Source organism: Mauremys mutica, chromosome 8 (assembly GCF_020497125.1).
Source record: "Mauremys mutica isolate MM-2020 ecotype Southern chromosome 8, ASM2049712v1, whole genome shotgun sequence".
Taxonomy (NCBI): Eukaryota; Metazoa; Chordata; order Testudines; family Geoemydidae; genus Mauremys; species Mauremys mutica.
Window position 1 is genome coordinate 92,608,427 of NC_059079.1, and position 18,489 is coordinate 92,626,915.

The window sequence follows — 18,489 nt, forward strand, 5'->3', positions numbered from 1 at the left end:
GTACTCCGTACCAGGTGACATCATCAGATGACCCTGCAGGGTCAAAGCAACATCCCTGGAAGCTCCTCGGGAGATTAGTATCTTCAGAGTTCTATTGTCCTTCTTAACTGGCTCATTCAGGCTGATTGCCTACTGTCTGCTGGGTGTTCCCCCAAATACACACACAGTTGTAATTGTTACAAAGTCAATATCCCTAACCTCAGATACAGAAATGATACATGCATAAAAATTGGAAGAACACATTCAGTAGCTCATAACCTTTTCAATGATACCTCACATGACCCATCTTGCATAAAACATATCTTAGTTATGCCATATTCATATCATAACGATATTTCTATGAAGAATATGAGGTGTAACATCACAATTAGAGATGGACAGACTTTTAGGAAATATGGATACAAGCTTTAAAGCTCAAGTAATAACTAAAATGTAGCGGCAGAGGTGGTGGAGAGGAAGTAGATGAACAGGAAAAAGGAACACAATTTGCACAATGGCCCAAGGTCATAAGCAGCAAAATAACACATGATAATCGGAATGACTGTTGGCAAGAGAGCTATCAAATCATACAAAGAAAAGAAGTCTTTAACCTGGGCAGTGCAGTACATGGTATAGACACATCAGAGTGCCCCGACAGCTTGGCCTAGGACAAGCATCCATTTTCTCAGTGCCTTTTGGCTCTAAAGAATCAACAGTGCCTTTCTGGATTCAATTTCATCCACCTGCATTGAAACCTCACCCTCTGAGGTTGCCCCACAGGGCTGGATGGTAAAGCTGATAGCACTCAGAAGTGTCAATGCTTCCTTGAAACAGAGGGCAAGGAAGAAGCAAGAGCAATAGGAGAAGCAAAGAGAGAATTCAGTGCACTGGGTCAGGAGACAGTAAGTGAATCTGAGAGATACAGCGTGATCATGTATGTGCCATTGGAGCCATTGACCATAAGCTGAGATTGGTCAGAATTGACACAGAGCCTCAGGGCTAAAATCAGAACACAACAGCAAGAAGGACTTTCCCCTCTGGGGCCATTCTGGCACATTTCCACAAATGCTTGTGCGGCGTCTTGCTCAGGGTCATTGGTCTAGGAGTACTTGGAATAGGTCAAAAAAGGAGAACTGGCTTCATCAAAATCACTTAAGAAAGAACTCTAATGAGCCCTGAGAAAATGACCATGACAAAATAAAAAATCAAGCAACTAATGATGACAATTTCCCCGTTTGCCGGATCACTTATGTTTGAAACTGGAGGCTACAAATCCTATATTCTGATTGACTGAGTAGAGTTCGATAAATTCTGATGATCTTAAGGACAAGGATAAGAACTTTGCTGTGGACACCCAGATATAGAGAGGAGAGGAGATGAAAATGCAAGAGTGTCTTATTCTTTCTGCTGGTGTGTGCACGTGTGTGCGTGTGCACACGTCTACACAAACTCTGCTGCTATCTGCTCTAACACCGGGCGGGTATTTATGTATTCTAGTCCTAACGCTGTTCCCAATTTGCTGAAATGCTGAGCTGGCATTTTGGCAGGTACTTTCTTTCTTTCAGTAATCACAGAAGCACAGAAATTACAGATGGGAAAGGTCAGTTAGGTTCCATCCAGTCCTTCACCCATGCAGCAGTGTTGTTTTTACTCTACTCTCAAATATTTTGACCAGTCCTGTTTCAAATTACCTACCTGACAAGGGGTCCCCGTCATTCCCACCTGGACACTCTCCCATCATCAGGACCTCTTTCTTGATATGCTTCTTCCTGAATGATCCCTAATGTAAGTACCTGGGAAAGCTGCCAAAGGGAATATCACATCAGAGCAAAAAAGGATTTGGTTGCCCTATTTTTTCATTGGCTATTTTTCCTACCTGTCCCCACTCAGCTACTTCTTTTTGCATTCTGCCCTAAGCAGCATTTAAACTGCATAATGGTAGCACTCCAACTGAACACTGATCCGACAATGTCTGAAATGAGGCACAATCCCTCGTAACAAGAGCTCCCTGGCACACATCACACCAGAGTAACACCAATTGTCACTTGAGCTGCAAGCACTTGGATTTTCTATGCACCTCGTAGTGGGCCCCAGTACCCTGGGATACACACCCTGTCACATCTGTGGCTTCATTGTAATGCTGGCGACACCTCTGAAAGCCCTTTAGAATTGTCATCTCAGCAGAATGTAATTACCTTGAGTGAAAAAAACACTAAGAGAGATTTTGGATGCCTCCGTGCCATTGATTGGGGGAGGGAGCCATTTGTGCATGCGACAGCCTCCTTCCACATGCACGGAGTGTGATAAAACTTTAAAGACCTTGGGCCTGATTCTGCACTCAGTTACACCAGTTTTGTAACATCATAATTCCAGTGGAGTCACACCAGGTCAAAACAGGATAAACCCCAGATCCCTTTTTACTAAAGGAGAGAATAATTCAGTTAGGAGAAAGCAAGCAATTTGAATATATATTGAGACTTTTACAAGCGCCCACAAAGAAGATGCACGAATTGCTTGACTCAAAACATGCTAAGACTCCCTGTGAGGGATGAGCTCACACACCCCAGGATCCATTTGCTAAATTTGGGCTATGTACAGAATAACTTCAGATAATTACTTGTAGATTTCAACAGTCACGCATTGACAGAGACCCAGATGAGGCCTACTGATAATGCTGTTTAATTCTGTATCTTTCTTCAGACCTCAGGTATATCTGTTAAAATTCCACCAGTCCTGCATGAAAAGAGTGTTCTTTTCTTTACAGGTACTCAATATTACTCATCCTGCCAGGCAGGAAATCCTCAAATGGTCAGGCAATTTAAAGGCCCAAGACTACCTGTGACGTCCTTGTTATGTAATTTATATTTATAATTATAGTTTCCTTTTCCCACTTTCTGCTTCTGATGCTCTGCAGACTTTCAGTTTTCTAGTCTTAGAAATGTCGTCAAGGTCAGACTAACACTTTGTACATCACCTTCCTGGTATTGCTTATTTAAAATCAAGTTCCAGGGAATGCCTTTTTTAAAAGAGACACCGTCAAAATTGAGATCCCAAAAATGCCTCCCTCCTTCCCCAACCCACATATTGACCTTCTTGGATCTCACAAGCAAAGCAAGGTCATATTGGGAAGACACGGGGCTGGCACCCTTCCTGGAACAGTGAGGTGTGCTTTACAAAGCAATGCTGCTGATGTGATAGTTAGCACTCTTCTGTCTGAATCGACACTTAACCATTCTCCCAGCACAGTGGATGGCATTTGTTAAAGCGATGTAAAACCAAGGTCTTGACTAACTGTGATCATTAGTTACAATTGGATATGGTGTTCTTCAGCTTCTCCCCTAAAGTTCTGTAGTGTTGATGTGTGCTTTTAAACAGCTGCTGCATATCAGATCAGAGGTGGCTGCATTTTAGTGATGGGTAGCTGGATCTTCCTATGCTTGTAAAGTGTCTTTGAGATCCTTTAGGATAAAAGAGATTGTGTATACGTAGATATAGACCCATTGAGTTAAATTGTGAGTAGCCATGTGAAAGTTTACTGGGAGCAGGGAGAGAGGAGACAGTGCTTTCCCTTCTTGTGCACAAGCCCAGGAGGCTCTTCTGAATCTCCCTCACCCACAGCCTGAAACTCCCATTGACTTCCTAGGATGATTGGGCATCAGGATTGCCTTCTACGATGAAATAACCGGCTCTGTGGATATGGGGGAAATGGTGGATGTGATATACCTTGACTTTAGCAAAGCTTTTGATACGGTCTCCCACAGTACTCTTGCCAGCAAGTTAAAGTATGGATTGGATGAATGGACTATAAGGTGGATAGAAAGCTGGCTCACCTGCTCACTCCATCCCCTACTCACTCCATCCCCCCTCCCTCTGTCGCTCGCTCTCCCCCACCCTCACTCACTTTCACCAGGCTGGGGCAGGGGTTGCGGTGCAGGGGTCTGGGGTGCAAGCTCTGAGAGGGAGTTTGGGTGTAGGAGGGGGTTCAGGGTCAGACTCTGGGAGGGAGTTTGGGTGTGGGATGGGGTGAGGGGTGCAGGCTCTTTGAGGGAGTTTGATTGCAGAAGGGGATGCGGGATCTGGGATGGTGTTTGGGTGAGGGGTGCAGGCTGTAGGCTGGGTCAGGGGGTTCGGGTGCAGGAGGAGGTAAGGGGGTCGGCACTTACCTCAGGGAGCTCCCAAAAGTGACCGGCACACCCCTCTGGCACTGGCTCCTAGGCAGGGGGCCCAGGGAGTCTGCTCACCGCTGCCCGCAGGCACTGGCCCCACAACTCCCATTGGCCACAGTTCCCAGCCAATGGGAGCTGCGGAGTCAGCGCTGGAGTTGGTGGCAGTGTGTGGCGACCCCCTCCTCAGGGGCCACAGGGAGGTGCCGGCCACTTCCGGGAGCAGTGCGGAGCGAGGGCAGGCAGGAAGCCTGACTTAGCCCTGCTGCGCTGCCAGTGGCAGTGGTGGCCAGGGGCCCCCCAGGCCCTTTTAAATCATCCGGGCCCCGGGCAATGCCCCACCACCACCCTCGTTGGTGGGCCTGCCTCCTGAGATCTCTTCTAACCCTAATCTTCTATGATTTCAAGGACTGCCAAAGGCTAGAACCAACAGCAGTGTTCAGTGGCTAGCGGAGCTAAGAGAGCATAGCAGGGAGCACACTCTGCATCCTTTTAGCTGAAAAAGGGGCAGCCTCTCTCAGCAGGGAATAGGATGACCAGACATCCTGATAAAATCGGGACTGTCCCGATTTTGAGGAGTTTGTCCTGTGTCCCGACCGAAGTACTGTCGGGACGCAATTTGTCCTGATATTTTGTTTTGGGCCTCAGGGGGGGGTGCATTTTTCGGGTTTTTTTTACACTCACCCATCCGGGTCTTCAGCGGCAAGTCGGAGGAGAGTCCTTCAGTGGCTGACGGTCTTAGGCGGCATTTCGGCAGCGGGGGCTTCTATCGTTGCCGGACAGGTTTATTACCTGCTGCCGAAATACCGCCGAAGACCGTAAGCGACTGAAGGACTCTTCACCGAATTGCTGCTGAAGACCCGGACGGGTGAGTGTACAAAAAAAAAATGCCCTCCCTGCGCCAGTCGCAATATTTTCCCCTTACCATCTGGTCACCCTAGCAGGGAAGTGTCGTGTACTAGAAATTCTGGGCTGGATTCTCCTCCCACATACACCCAGTGTAGCTCTACCAGTTTTAATGGTGTTATTCCCAGTTTACACTGGTGTAAGTCAGAGGAGACTCAGGCACTCAGATTTTAAATGTAAGGTTGCTGTTACTTTAAGGGATGGAGGTTATATTTGGAGTCCTTCAGCCTTAACAAATTCCCTTTAGAAAACAAAACATGTCTTGGGCAGCCACAGAATTATTTGAATGAGAAAATTCTGCTTGCGAGGCACAATCAATTCCAGGGCCTCGCTCCCTCAGAGTTATGATTGTTTGGCCTTCCACTCCAGGCAGTTCAGGAGGAAAAAAATATGCCTTGTCAAGCTGAAGTGCAGATTCCATCCCATTGCCTCTCAAGCCCACCACCACCACAGCAATATGTTTCTGCAGCCTGGCAGGCAGTGACAATTACCTCCATTTGTTTGTGTGTAAAAATCACAATGGACGACAGGGCAGCCATGTGGGACATTCAACTCCTGTGTTTTCAAACTCTCCCCGATGCGCTCATTGTCTGATATTGGCAAGACTGCACAGCAATTTGTCAGCCCTGACACCAGGAGAAAAGAGGGCCCAAGCCTTTCACAGACATCCACAAATGGGATGTGTGTTCCTTTTCGTCCAGATGTTTTCTTATTTTTAGCATCATTTTGAATGGGGATATTTCATTATCAATCTTAAAAAAGGATCATTGGGAGACATCTGGCTTTTCCCCCCCACTTACCCAGTACTTTTCTTTTGTTTGTTGTCTGGAAAACACTGAATTCTTGCAAAACCAGCTTTACCACGCATATCAGTGTCCTACCGTGTAACACCAGATAATAGGTCCAAATTCAGGGAAGCACTTAAGCACATACTTTGAGCACGGGTGTTTTCCTGATAGGGATGCTTTCCCTAATGAGTGACTATCTTTAAGTCCTAAGCCCTTCCTTCTTCCAACCTAAAAGTTTATATAAACTCTCTGACAAAATGTTTGTGTCTCACATTAATATTTAAGAATTCTATGCATTCTCAGCCATACAAGGACAGGCATTGGCAGCCAGCAGGCCTACAGCACAGCAATATCTGACATACCAAAGCAGGCATGTAAGAACAGGGAAGTGCTTATAAAATCTTCCCTTATTCTATGTGAAAGCAACTTCACCATGGATTTTGCATCTCCATATACTCTCATGATTCACAGTTACAAAATATCAAGGACCTTTTAAACACCGGCGGGGCGGCCGGAGCGGCAAAGCAGGAAAAAAAAAAAAACCTGCCGGGCGCCTGGAGCCAGGTTGCAAGGGGACTCCCTGTGCTGCAGACATGCAGCGGAGTGCATGCCTGCTCTAGCAGGGGGAGCGGGAGGAGAGAGAGAAGGGGGGCGGCCAGGGCTTCAGCGGGGCGCTCGCCACGCGGCCCCTCCTGCCGCGCCGCCTGCCGGGAGGGCTCTGCGCCGCTCCGGTCGGCTGGGAGGGAAGGACGTGGGCTGCCCTGCTGAGTTTGCTGCAGGGCGCTCCCCTCCTCCGCGCCACCGCCCTCTACAGGGCGGCCAGAGCGAGGAACCAAAAAGAAAAAGAAAAAAAAAAGGGCGGCCGGAATGCCGCCCCTTGGAATCTGCCGCCCCAAGCATGAGCTTGCTCAGCTGGTGCCTGGAGCCGGCCCTGTGCAAGACATGCCCAAAGCAACTGATGTTTGAAAGGCAATTAGAGTGGCACTTTTTTCTATTCCCCCACTATTTTATTTTATGTACTTAAATATCAAACCTTCCTCCATTACAAGAATGAGATTAAGTCGAGCATTGCAAAGTTAGGAAATGACAGATCTAAGATTGCCTGGGCAACCTTAATTTGACCCCCCCCCCCTCCCCCTGTGCATATGCATCATGGTAAAGGCTTTAGTTACATAGCTTCACTCAGAGCACAGAATGGACAGTGCTCACTTAGGGTACATCTACACTGCAAACAATACCAAACAGCCATGAGTAGTCAGAGCCCAGGCAAAGTGACTCAGGTTCGTGGGGCTCATGTTATGGGGCCCGGGTTCTGAAACCAGCAAAGGGGTCTCAGAACCCAGGATCCAGCCCAAGCAGGAATGGCTACACTGCTATTTTTAGACCTGTAGCACCAGCCCTGCAAGCCCAGTCAGTTGACCCAGGCTCTGAGACTTGCTTCCATTGGAGGGGGGGAGTATTGCAAAGTAGTATTCAACTTTTTGTTTTCTTCTCATGTCCATGGTGAGGCTCCATGTCCTATTTACTGCACACTACTCAAACCCTGTTCAAAAGACAGAATTACTCATTTCTTCACGGCCTTTTCAATGGCACTCATCACTGCAGTATCCAAGTGCTTCCCAAATAGTAATGGATTTATTTTCACAACACCCCTGTGAGATTAGGAGGTATTAGTATCCCCATTTTACAGGCACAGAGAGATTAAGGTCAAAAATATCCACTGATTTTGGGTTCCCAATCTGAGAGACACATAACCTGATTTTTCAGAGCACTTTGAGTTATTTGCCGCTTCATATGTCAAAGCTCAGCCTCCACTGACTTCAGTTGCAGCTGTGAGTGTCAGTACTGCAGATCAGGCCCCAGGGTCTCAAGTCAGACACTCAAAAATGAGGAACACACTATTAGTGATCACCTGTGAAAAGTTTAATTCAAGTGACTTGCCCAGCATCACACAGGAACTTTGTGGCAAAGGCACAGTTCTCCAGGGCACCATTCAACTTCCTTACGCATGAGACCGTCCTTTCTCTTCGTGCATTCCCCTGCCTCATTCATTGTACAACAAATGAAGATGGGGTCCTACACTCAACATTCTCCTTTACTGCACCACACTGACTCATCCCTAGGACAGGTTTATCCTGTGCACTTAATGAGGCAGGGGCCCGGGAGAGAAGAGCGTATGTAACCACGTATTTAAAGATTGTGTCATAATGCATACGCACAAGGGAGCCCAAATAGGGTTTTCACTATTCAGGTTTCTCAGCACAGTCCCAGTTTCCCCCACCAGTCCCATTCTCTTCCTGCACATGTTCCCAATCTCCCAGCCAAACGATGAGCAGTTCCCTTCTTCCAACCCAGCTCCCTGTCCCTGATCCCCTTACACAGCCAGTCCCAGTCCCTGCCTTCCTGGCTCCTCCTCCTCCCATCCATCTCTCTCCTGCTCCCAACTTTGGGTAAGCTAAGTCCATGCACAACTTTTGCTGTGTAGACATACTCTTATTGACAATGAGGGTCTCACCCTTTACCTTGTAGAACTCCCATTCACTTCAGTCGGTGTTGGATCAAGTCCTAAATCACAAATGTGTCCTAGCTGGTAAGGTGGATTACTACAATATCTTTCCTCCTGGAAGCCTGCATTCAAATACTGCTTGGGACCCAGGGTGTTTGATTGCCTGTGTTATATGCGTAAACATAACAAGATTGGAACCGTGCTGCAGTCTAGTTGTAGTATCAATATATAGGACAGTCTCAAGCTAGTCCATTGAGGATATGTGTCCATGTCACCAGCACACCATGCAAAGTGAAGCAATACATCTTTTTTAGCAGATTCAACTCAGTAGAGTCCCACAGGTATTACAGATCTGTATGCTTATGCCTTCATGGTACAAATCCATCACACTCTGTAGCCTTTTGGAACTATTATTTCTGACTGTCTTAACTTCAATAAGCCCATCAATTCTCCCTACATTTTGTAATTAAAAAAAAAATCCCAAACCGACAGAGGTAGTTGAAAAATGTTCCACAAAACATTTTTCTGTCAGAAAATGCAGTTTCATCAAAATGGAAACATTTTGTGGGAACTTGTCAATTTTGACAAAATCTTCAACAGGAAAAAGGCAAAACAATTTGTTTAGACTTTTTCATTTTGTTTTCTGCTGTTTAAACAGAATATATTAACTATAATTAAAATAACATATTAATTATAATGATGATATATTATCAAAATGAAGCAATTCAATATTATCCAAAGGAAATATTTTGATGTTTCAGAATTGTTCAGAATTTTTATTCCACAGTTAATTTTGAAATTTTGACAAAACAAATTTTGAAATGTCAGAATTCCCTGCAGAATGTACAGTCCAATTTCCCCCATTTTATTCACGAACTATACTGTGCCCTTCTCTAATGACCCCTTTCAGATAGGGGATTAATTATCATCCCTTCTTACAGATCCTGAAATTGAGGCACAGAGGGTATGTCCATACTGCAGTATAAGCCCAGCATTCAAACTCAGGCTCAAGACTAACCCCCCTTCCATGTACTCACAAATTGCGCTAACCTAGAGTTAGGACCAACAGGATGGAGAGTTTAAGCCTGAGAATATGCCTATATGGGGGTAAAAAAAATTCCAGTTAAGGGTCCCAAAGCTCAGGCTCCAGCCTGAGCCTGATTCTACACAGCAATTTTTAGCCCTCACAGCCCAAGCCCTATGAGCCCAAGTCAACTGAGCAGGACCAGCTGCAGCTGTGCCACAGGTATTTTATCCCCTTGTAGACATATCCTTAATCAAGCCCTATTCCTTTGCAGTGTAGATGCAGCCCCACTCAACTTGTGCTCTGAGAGTCCACCAAAAGTATCCCAGAATCCCACAGGCCAACTTTCTTTGTCCTCTGGACAGTCAAGTTTGGTGGACAGTCAAGTTTTCCCTCATTGCACCATGAAGAAAGGACTAGGGCAGCCACATTTTGGGAGAGCTCTAGGAAGTATGGGATATGGGCAGTTGGACTTGGGCCCACATAATGCAGTGTAGATATTACAGCCCCAGGTTGGGACCCAGGGTTCAACAATTCCTAACCAGGGGTTACAAATTTGTGTGGCTGCTCAAGCCATAGGTTAACAAACCCAGAGTCTGCTCACTCAAGTTCTATTAATCCTGGACTTACATTGCAGTGTAGACATACCGAGAGAGGTTGAACGTCTGACCAAAGGTCACACAGAATATGACTGGCAAAGTTAAGAACAGAATCAATATCACCTGATTCCTGTGATGTGCTTTAAGTCTACAAAGTTATCCATTCCTCAGTCCTTCCCACAACACAGGGTATAACAAGTGAGGCAAAGAACAAGTATGACAGCAGCTACAAGTAATGAACCCAAAGCTCCAGGGATAGTCATGTAATTTGAAATATCACAAGGGAGAGATACTGTAGGCCCAAACTGACCTCTAACTAATTTCCTGCCTACCTAATGTTCTTAATTCTCTTTCCAATGCCCTTGTAATATTTTTCATATTTGCTTTTTCCCCCCTCCAAAACAGCTACTTCTGCTGGGGGTTTTTCCTCTTTAAATACAATGTTGAATGCCAGCAGCTAACTCTCATATTAACTCTTATAATAAACAATCCAGTCGGAACGTGCAAGAGTAGAGAAAGAATTTTGATAAAGAAACCGTTCTTTTTCAGTCCTCTACAGGATGGTTATGAACAGCAGTAAGGAAATAAGGATTATTTTTTTAGATGGAAAGGAACCACCCTTTCCATTGTACTGTAGCCATGTCACGCACCGCTGAGAATTTTGCCAGTTGCTGCTCATTTAGCAATAATTTCCTTTTTTTAGGCACATCTGACATGTTCTAAGCTGGCCCGTGAGAGAGATCATTTCCTTGTTATTGGTTGATTGCAGCTTCGTTTTGATTGCAAACTGCTCACGATGACAGGCTAATTGCCATTCTGGCCTGTCGGACGAGGAAAAAAGGCTGCCACAAAGGCAGCTTGGCAGGCTGCTATTTCACGCCCCGAATTATTCCTGCTCCACCATCCAGACTACGTTATGGAGACTACTTGGTGGGGAATAGAATGAATCAGATTTCTTTGGTTAGTGATGATTAGTGCAAGGCCATATGCTTTTACTTTGTTTGTGTAAAGCAAAAGGGGTTTCTGAGACTGGGGAGACAGCTGAGCTGCATGTAGCCAGGTTATTTCAGTGGCCCAATTAACAATGTTAATTTTGACTCAGCATCTCTGAAGAAACGGGGCCTTGAAATATTATTTTAAGAAGGGAATTTTATATGCTGCAAATACAGGAGAGTATTTCACTCTCAGGTACATATGGTAGGGCTTAGCCCTCGGGATGTGTGCAGCGCTCCTATGGATATCAATAGGACAGCTAAGCTTGTAGGGTGAGCATAATATCACGGGCAAGGCCAAGATGTTCTGAGGGAAGCACTTTGCCCTTTGCTAATTTAGGCCCCAATTCTGCAAAGATTTCTGTGCATGTTTAACTTTACCCATTGTGAACAGTCCCATTACTCACCTTTGGAGCTGTTTGAAAAAATGGAATTTCCGTCCCAGGGCTTTGATTCAGAGTACCATGATGCATTGCCTTTCTGGAAGACTTGCTTTAGTCACATACAAGTTATTGGGCTCCATACAGGAGTAATGGGATGAAAGTCTATGACCTGTATTGTGCAGGACATCAGACTAGATGATCTAATGGTCCCTTCTGGTCTTAAAACCTATGAATAAATGGTATGTTATAGGGCAGTGAAATGAGAGTCAGGATTCAGGTTCTAGTCTCATCTCTGTCACTGACTCCTATATAACCTTGGACCCACACAGGACAATTTTTTTAAACTTAGTTTCCTAAAGTTAGGCACCTCGATTCATATTCAGGCACCTACTTACGTGGCCTGATTTCCAGAGGGGCTGAGCACCTGCAGCTACTATTGACTTCTACAGGAGTTATGGATGCTCAGCACCTCTGCAATCACTTATTTCCCCATCTTTGCCCCAAAATGTGAATACTAATTCTTGCCAATCTCACAAGGCTGTTGTGAAGCTTTGTTAATTGATGTCTGCAAAGGACGCCGAGATTCTCTGATGAAATGTGCTGTGGAAATATAAAGTGTTGCTTGTAAGCTTGTCAGGTTTGTTTTATTGGTGATCACTACAGTAATTCAAGAATTAAAAATGATCAGAAGGCCTGATGGCTTCCACGTGAGGCACAATTAAGGAGGTGTGTTGCAAATGGGCCCCTTTGTGTGCATTTTTTATATTAAAATGCTTTACCCTGTAGCTCAGACCTTACATGCAATGTTTCATCCTGTTATCAGTGTTAGCATTTCAGCTGTAAACCCCTGAAACATAGAGCTTAGAATGGAAATGCTGAGAGACGAACTGTAGAGGGGATTTAGGGCTCCACTACAAGAAAAGGTGCTAACAGAAGGCCTTGGATTAAACCATGTGGTACACTTTGGGGTACATTAAAGCACTGGATGATAGGCTCATCTGCAGCTATACATTGAGTTCGGCTGAACAGGTAGTCAAGATGATGTCTGAGCTGGTTAATACAAAGTGGTGACCTTACTGAAAACGTGAATGAGATGAATGAAAAGAGCAGCACAGACAGGGTCAGTCAGGCGTTATGAGCTAATGGGATTTATCAAGTGCTTTAACTCTTCATTTCAGTCTCCATCCCTGCACGGGATGAATTGATGCCTGACTAGAAGTTACCTACGATTTTGTCAAAGTCCAGCTAGTGAGCAACCGAGAGACAAATGTCTCAAGGTTTTTGACAAAGGAAGCGTTGTACTGGCCTGTGATTAAGACCTGTCCTATCACATTTTCTTGTAATTGGGTTTGGACAAAGCTTGACTCTTTCTTATTCTTAATCTCATTGACATAGATTGAAAGGTGAACACCATCACACAGAGTCCTCTACCTAGCATTATACTATCACACATATGCTCTCATTCTTTGGGACAACAGGATGCACATTTCTCTAAACTGGGTTCTGAATTTGCACTCATTGATTTCTTTGGCAGTTTTACCTGAGTAAAAATTGAGCGAAGACCTAGGATTTGTCCCACTCATAATACTGTACACCTAATTCAATGAGACCATTCGCAGGCAATAGGTCCAAAACACCAGGCCTTTATCGGGAACATAAAGCTTAATGTCAAAGAATCTCAAAGTACTTTGTTATGTTAATTATTTAAGCCTCACAACTAGACCTGGGCAGGAAATGGTTTTCTCGCCTTGTGGATATTTTCAAGAGTTTGAAGCTTTTTCCGATTTTGAATAGGGATGGAAAGGCAAAATCTCAAAAATATTCACGAATCAATTTTTTTTCCATTTCAGGTCAGTCAAAACATTTCATTTCAATAATTTCAGAATGTTTCATTTTGATTTTAACCTTTATTCTTTTTTAACCTTTTTCCCCAGTCTAATTAGCTTACATTTTGAAATGAAAAGTTATTCTGACCTGGAAAACCTGAATTTTTCACTTAGAAAATGTCAAAATGAAACATTTTTGACCATTTTGAAATTTTTTCGAGTTGGGAAATTCATGAAACCCAGCTCAGACTTGCAAACAGTTTCAGTTTTGATGAATTAACATTTTTGATGAAAAAATTACTTGTTGAAAAATTCCCAACCAGCTCTGTTCACAATGCCCTTGTGAGACAGGTTATTATTATTATTATTATTAATAATTATTATTATTATACCCCTTCTACTGATAGGAAAAGCAAGGCATAGAATTAAATGAACTTTCCAAGATCATACAGTAAAGCACTCAGTGGAAGGGATGGGAAAAGAACACAGGAGTCTTTATCAAAATCCCTGATCTAACCACAAGGCCACATTGCATCTCTTCAGAACTGCCTTTGATCTGGAGAGGTCAGTATTAACTTGGCTCATGTTACTGTAAATTTTCTTAAGTGCTACTGCAGACAGACAGTCTAGCCACAAGGTTATCTGCAATATGTATTCAATAGATATTCTTAACTACTTTTGTAGATTAGACTATAGCACAACTCAACACCCTACATCTGTCTCTGCATTAATAAAACAGTGAAAGTGAAATTCACCAGGGTATCAAAATGTTTGTATCAGAAATGCTGCTACTTCTCTTTCACAGGCACTGGTAGTTTATTTGTTTATTCTGGACTTCTAGCAGAGCATGTGACTATCACAGATTATGTATTCAAGGTCTCTGAAAATTGTCCCTAGGGTGATTAAGACAAGAAAAGGCAACAGGTCGCCACTGAATGCTAAGAATTTTGTGCAGTTCAAGTGCTAAACTGTGTCTGCATGCCCCAAATATCCATGTATCCAGGGATATTTCAGTTATTCTCCAAAGTGAATATCAACCAATATCGTTATCAACCAAACTGTTTTCACCGCCAGTAGGCATGGCAGCTAAATCAAATTCAGAGAAAGGCTGTAAAGTGAACAGAATGTGGCTGCTTGCTTCCCAGTGCATTGTTACCTTTGCTAATAAAATAAATACTATTTTATAGCAAGTAAGGTAGTTTCTGAATGTATTCTACTGCAGTACTTCTGGAGTTTGAAATCCCAGTTACCGCTTATTATAATGATCTGTTTGTAGGGAAAGGGTGTTTTTAATTATGTTTTGGTTTTACGGGCAATGCACATTTAAATTTGCATTTGCAATAGATCAAGGCTGTGAGAGGATTTTAAATGATTTTTCTGAGCCAGAGACAATCTTGGAGACTTTATAGTCATTCTTTCTTTGTTGTTTTCCTTGTTGTAAAGTAATAGACTCCTCTCTGTGAATGCCCACAGACCACTGGCTCAGCAAAGAGGCAGCTGGAGGCCACAACAGATTTTAAAAGATGGAGATAAGCAGAAGCATGTTGGAGTCTAAGGCTCTGGCTACACTGGAGAGCTTACAGCGGCGCAGCTGTACCAATGCAGCTGCACTGTTGTAAGCTCTCTAATGTAGCCACTTTAAGCCAACAGGAGAGAGCTCTCCCATTGACATAATTATCCACCCCCAATGAGTGGCAGTAGCTATGTCAGCAGGAGAAGCTCTGTCCACACCAGTGCTTAGGTTGGTGTAACTTATGTCACTCAAATAGGCGCCTCACTCACACCCCTAAAAGACGTAAGTTATACCAACGTAACGGGTAGTGTAAACATAGCCTCAGATGAAAGGGAGTCTAAGATGAAAGGTCTTGGAGAGGCCAGCAACACAATGAGATTCTCTGCAGGAGGTCTGGAAGTTGCTCGCAGCATGTTGGAAGGGTCTGGGGCCTGTTACATGTTGAGGGAAGATCATGGGAGTATAATGGAGCTGGACACCTGAGGGAAGAGAGATAGATCTTTAGAGCTGGGTCTCCACAGAGGTGTAAAACTGCAGGCACTCATACCTGTGCTTACAATTGCACCAGTTTGTTGTAGATACTTCACCTGATTTGTGGGAGCAGAACAAACAATCCCAGAGCACTTTTTATGACTAGTAGTAGAGTTAAAATAAAAAGTTATCAAATTCTGAATACAGTTGAAGAAATTGTGATCTGCTAATGAGTATGGTATGCCCACAGGCTAAACCCATCCAGCACATTGTTTTGAATTATATGCTCATCTCGATTTTTTTAAAGATATAACATCCGTCCATCCCAGGATAACAGTCTTTGGAGAGATGATAAAACAGCACATGCAAAATACCTCAGGACTGTAATACTTCATTGAATATGTCCATTGTGCTGCTAAGAGTTAACACTGAATCCCAAGATGAAATGACATATCCTTTTTATGACCTTCCTTTTGATAGCCGTGTACCTTTCAATCTCTGAAGATCCATATTTTCCCATTCCAGAGAGAAAGTTATTAGTGTGAAAGATGTCAAAAATAAGCAGTACTTTGCCATCTGGTCATTATTTATTAAGTTTACTGAATCTAGTAAGGATGTTACTAAACCAGCTAGCGTAATGCCCATTACGTCTATTGATTGTTAAGAATCCATAACATGCTACTGATCTTACTAGTGATTACAGTCTTGGGACATAATACTCCACACACTTACTTCAAGGCTCAGTGCTTACTGAGACCCATTGACTTCAGTTGGTATTTCCCACAGTAAGCAATACACACAATAGTCAGTTTGGGAAGGATTCGGCCCCAAAATACAAATTCAAAGTTACTCCATGAAGTAACCCTTAGCAGAATTTGGCCATAGGAATTGCAATTCGTTAACGTGCTTGTAATTTTTGTATTAATGCTCATTATATGATTGTATTGTATTACTGCTATACTGGATTTATATTCACTGTCATTGCTTGGGTCTTGTATATCCAGCTCCTAATCCATTATGAAACAATCTTATAGACCCATACTATCAAGTAAACTCAGCCCTGTGGCTGGTAATAATGCCAAGACAGCATTTTAAGATTTGTAAGCAAAGTAAATGGCCCAGCCCAGTGCATTAGCTAAAGCTTCTGTTATCTCAGCAGTTCAGTGTGTCATAGCAGTCTCTGTAAATTGCTTGCTAACCAAATGCTAAACCCATGTTTTTATCTGCATAAAAAAGATATAATGAATATTTGATAAACCAATAGGGAGGAAATTAGCCCTTTGGAGGAGACTAGGAATTTATTTTGTCATGCCTCATTTTAGATCCTCTCTTTACTTTCACATTTCTAACCTCAAGTGGTGCTCCTGTTGCAGCTTAACATGATTTTCCTTGCTGTGATTCCAGCCTGCTCTATCTTCATACACAACAGCGAGCTGGGTAACACTGAGACATTCCATCTGTGTAGCAATGATATGTTTAATCATCATGCTTTATGCTTTCAAGCTTAAGTATCCAAAGTATCTCATTCCTCAACTAAAAGCATCCATCTTTTACGGACTGCTGCCTTTCTATGGGAGGCTGACCTTAAAGTACCTCAGCACACCACAAGGCTACTCCTGCAGGACTGTAGTCAGTGATGCATGCCAGCTGCAGTATTATTAGTGTTTGAGTCATGAGATCACTTTCAGCCAATCAGAACTGAGGTGGGCTCAGAGCCTCTGCTGATTGGGGTTCTGTAGTAGGACAGCCAGTGAAAGTACTTCCTACTGTAACTGCAGTTCAGGTCTTTAAAACAATCACTTCCCTGTAGGGAAGCGTCGCCTGTGAATTTTTAATCTATTTTCTTTCCTGCTTAGCTCTTAGACTGTTTTCTTTCTCCAGCTCAATCCCTTGCATGGTTAATCTTGAGAAAGTTCAGCCTTTGTTTAAACCCAAGCATGTCTTAAGGCATTAGCATTCATATGTCATCGGCAGTCAGATTTTCACATTCTTAACCATTCCCATCTCCTTCGCCTCATTTTCTGAGCTTGAACTGGACATTATAATGTCATCCCTGCTGTACTGCATTACAACACAGATGATAAGAATGGGCCCGTTATACTACGCCGCTTCCAGAATAGATTTTCTTTCACAATATTCACCCACTCCTATAACAAGCCTGAGTCTCAATGTACTGTAATCTTTGGGCTCCACTCTGATCTCAGTCACACCATTGCAACTCCACTGGAAACAATGCACTGGTGTAACTGAGAGCAAGAGTAGTCCTTCTGTCTTCTGTTTTGCATGGGCATTGTGCAGGAAATGCTGGCTGGATTCTGATCTTGGTTACAATAATGTAAATCTAGAGTAACTCTATTGATTTCAATGGAGTTACAACAGCATAACAGGGAGCAGTATATGGAAGCTCAGTTAAAGTGGAATTAGAGGATGACATTTTCAGGATACATTTCATAATATACAAGTGGAAATAAAAATTAATTCAAGGTAACAAGAAAGAATGCTAGTTTTTTCACTGCATGACAAAGTTACTAATGTGTATTGGGTTATTTCCCCCAAAAGGTGTCAATCACCCTTTGGAATCGTAGTCTTTGTCTCTGATTCATCTAGAGAAGGGGCAGTGGGACTATCTGTTCTCCAGTACCTACGGGGAAAGTTAACCCTGGTCCTTGCACAGGTGACCAGGAGAAAGGATACACAGGGGAGGATGAGAGACACATCCAGTACACACTCTGCTGTGCTAGTCCTGGACTTCTCCAGATCACCAACCATGTCAATGTGTATGTTGGTTTTGTGCTGTGAACAATTGTTGTGTAGGACTTGGAGATGCTAGGGACTTAATGGCCGTGGAGCTGGCACTGGCACTGCCAGCATGCTTATAAAGGTAGCCATCCCAGGTCAGGATAGAGACACTGACTGATGAGGCCAGGGCCGCCCAGAGGATTCCGGGGGCCCGGGGTCTTCGGCGGCTGGGGGCCCTTCCGTTCCGGGACCCGCCGCCGAAGTGCCCCGAAGACCCGCGGCGGGGGCCCCCCCGCCACCGAATTACCGCTGAAGCGGGACCCGCTGCCGAAGCGCAGCCCGGTCTTCGGCGGTAATTCGGCGGGGGGGTCCCCGCCGCGGGTCTTCGGGGCACTTCGGCGGCGGGTCCCGGAACGGAAGGGCCCCCCGCCGCCGAAGACCGGGCTGCGCTTCAGCGGCGGGTCCCGCTTCCGCTCCCCCTCCCCCCGCCCCGGCCCCGGCCCCAGCCCCAGCCTCTTACCCCCGGCTCCCTCCTCACCCGGAGTCTCAGCGCGTTGCCGGAACAACCGCAGCGTGTGGCCGGCGGGGCCTGAGCTCCGT

General features: G+C 44.3%; 1 protein-coding gene across 1 annotated transcript in view; it reads left to right on the forward strand.

Moving 5' to 3' along the window:
• The window catches only part of JAKMIP2 (janus kinase and microtubule interacting protein 2), a 106,465-nt gene that overhangs the window by 42,186 nt on the left and 45,790 nt on the right, over positions 1-18,489 (forward strand). The gene's annotated exons all lie outside the window — the stretch shown is intronic.